Consider the following 3,101-nt stretch of genomic DNA (forward strand, 5'->3'; position numbering starts at 1 on the left):
GGGACAGGTGCCCCCGGCCAGCCCACCACCTGATGCACCCACCTCAGTTGGCCTCATGGTTTTTGCAGGTCAGGGAAGTGGTGTTCCCCTCCTTATGCTGGCATAGGACCCCTATAGCAGAACCATTGATTTGCTCCTTCAGCACATGTACTCATAGGATGGGGCTCTAGGATAAAGGTCTCTATAGGCCCCTTCAAGGGCAGTGAAGAGCGCTGGACAAAATGACTTACAGGTAAGTCCCAAATGGTCAGAACCAGCTCTTGCATCTGGTAGGTCATCAATCCTTGTCACCCTGGCAACAGCCATCTCTTGCCAGCAAGTAAGCAGTTTCTCCTCCTTCCCTCCTGGGAGGAAACTGCATCTTGGCCTCTCCGTGCCTCACTTTTCCTGCAGGAAGGACCACAATCCTGGTAGCCACTTTTGATGCCTTCAGGACTGTTGGCCTCATACGCCAAGCCAGTATTCTCTCCTTTCTCTGTTCCTAGAGCAGGATAATAACTGGGGTGAGGCCAGTGGATTGACCACTTCACCTGGAGAGAATACCCCCCCCTTTTTTTTATAAGACAAACTTTTAAATTTTTGGCATGTCTCTTTAAAGGGCAAGTATTCAATTTTTGGTTCAAGTCTCCAGTAGCAACTGGTCCCCTCCTCCTCCTTCCCCCTCCCTAGAAAGTGGCAGGGCTCCAAATTCCACCCACCTGACCTGCTCAAAATTCTTCCTGATGGATGGTTCAAGATTACCCGCATGCTTAAGCGATCTTTGGGGGGGGGGGGAGATATCCTTTAGGAGGCACTGCTGTTGTGAATATGGAAGGGTGCTGAGAAGTCAGGGGCAGCCTGGGCTCATCTGCTCCCTGAAATGACAGATGATCCACCAACTGGCATGCAATTCTGGTGTCCTTTCCTGCACCGTCTGGCCAGCCAGTCAGCCAACTAACACATTGTTTCCCCCCCCACACACACACACATACACACATGAGCACTGCACTTCACCTGCTGCTGGTTCTCAACTGATCAGGCTGGGAACAGAATCTCTCAGAACCAGCAGCATCACAGCAGAAGAGGAAGCAGGGAGTCCTTTCCCCAAGTGCTCCAGAGTACTCGGGAAAATGATTGAGGCAGTGATGACATTCTACAGCACCATCCCTGTGATCCTGGGCACTGACACTGAAGAAGGAGGTAAGCCTGCAACAGACTCATCCTCGACTTACCTGCTGATCAAGGAAGGAGAGGACGTGAGAAGAGGATGGGGCAGTGGCAGTGGCGTCACAAGGGGGGGAGATGGGCCACCCCCGCTTAAGCCCCCACATGTCACCACACCATCCTTTGGCTATCTTTGGGCCACTTTTGGCCCAACTGCTGCATGTCCTCACCATCAACCGCCTTTTCGCCTCTCACCAGCAAGAGCGCATAGCACCTAGAGACCCAAAGCAGTCTGAGGATACCAAAGGGAGGTACGCTTTCATGTTTAAATCCATGTGAGAGCCTGGAAAGTTGGGGGCGATATGATTATTTCATCACCCCCGAACTTTCGGAACGTTGAGCTCCTTCAGGTAAGAGCCTCTGTCCCAGGTGGCATCTGCCTCAGGGATGCCTCTGGGTAGCAGCCAGGCAGATGGTGGACGGAGGTTGGTAGCAGCAGCTGCAGGGCACCAGTACCCCATGTGTTTGCCACCACCCATTGGTTGGCAACCTCCAGTCTCGAAAGACTATGGTATAAGCCTATAGCACCTGGTATTCCCAGGCGGTCTCCCATCCAAGTACTAACCAGGCCTGACCCTGCTTAGCTTCCGAGATCAGACGAGATCAGGCATGTGCAGGATAACAGTTCCCTGCTGCTCAAGATAGCCCTTTCAGCCAGCCTCATTGCTAGACCACCTCTTGTTAAGGAGTACCTTACTGTCCAATTCTATCCCCCACTGGTTCACAGCATGGAGTGCTGTGGACAGGGAACATGTTGGCAGGAGACCAGACAGCCCAGAAGAGCTGAGTAAAGAATATTTTTACTTACCTCCCAATGGACTGGGGGTAGGTCTGGGCTGAGAAATGTCCTGACCTGATCTGCCCCTACTGCCAACTTACCAGTGGCAGCAAAGGTTCTGCCAGGCAGTATCACCTGCGTGTGACCTCTGAGGCTTTACACTGTCAGCAGTGGCCTGCAGGACAGAGGAGCACCTGTCATGCCAGTGGCCTAGGCTTTATGGCAACAGACCACGAGATCCACCAGCGTAAGTCACAAATAGAATCTGGTTCTTAAATGGGGATATTTTAAGGAGGATCTTCATTATAAGTGACTCAAAGCATCTGGATGTTTAAACAATTGTTCTTATTCAACTTCCTGGTGCTAACAGTTCACAGACCTGTTCCCATTTTACCCTCATAGTAACTCTGTGAGGTTAGGCTAAGAGCTAATGCTTTGTCAGAGGCTGCCCATTGTGATTCGTGGCTAAATGGAGATTTAAACCCCAACCTCCCAAATCTAATCTATCCTACACTACTGTACATTGGCTCTAACATCAGTTGATATTCACCTGCCCCTTCAAACCTGAAGAATTTTAGTCCCAGCAGGGCAATGATCCCATCACATTTTTTTTTTCATGGACTTGCATTTACTTGCTCATTCAGCTATCTTGAGGCAAGAACCCTGAACTCATAGCATATCTACCTCTGTTTAGTATACATATTTATGGAGTGGACTGTAGGCTGTCGAGGCTGTGTGAACTCCCCTACTTCAGTGTGCAGTTGACTTTGCCAAACTATCTTTAAAAAAAATAAAAATCATCGAATGCTAAAAAAAATTCTATTTTTGTGGTTTGTGTGATGGTTTTGGCGGTCAGCCTCCTGCATCTGTATACTTTATTGTGTATTGTTTGTTGTCCACAGATGCTGTTTTTACTCCTTGTTATATTGCTTGAACTGAATTGCTGCCCCAGATGTTTTTGTTTGGTACGTTAAATTTTTTGTAGGTTTTTATTGCATGATTTTATTGTTTTATAAGCTGCCCTTGGGCATTTGCTTCGGCAGGGAAAAGGGTGTAATTATTTAAATAAATAAATAGGGGTTTTGGGTTTTTTTTTTTTAAAGTCCTGTTCTGAAATCAG

The 3,101-nt window shown here is 48.5% G+C and overlaps 1 pseudogene; it reads right to left on the bottom strand.

Moving 5' to 3' along the window:
• Window positions 1–1,719: 1,719 nt before the first annotated feature.
• Window positions 1,720–1,836, bottom strand: LOC136659789 (5S ribosomal RNA; annotated as a pseudogene).
• Between the last annotated feature and the right edge of the window lie 1,265 nt (window positions 1,837–3,101).

Source organism: Tiliqua scincoides, chromosome 8 (genome assembly GCF_035046505.1).
Source record: "Tiliqua scincoides isolate rTilSci1 chromosome 8, rTilSci1.hap2, whole genome shotgun sequence".
In the NCBI taxonomy this organism is placed as follows: Eukaryota; Metazoa; Chordata; class Lepidosauria; order Squamata; family Scincidae; genus Tiliqua; species Tiliqua scincoides.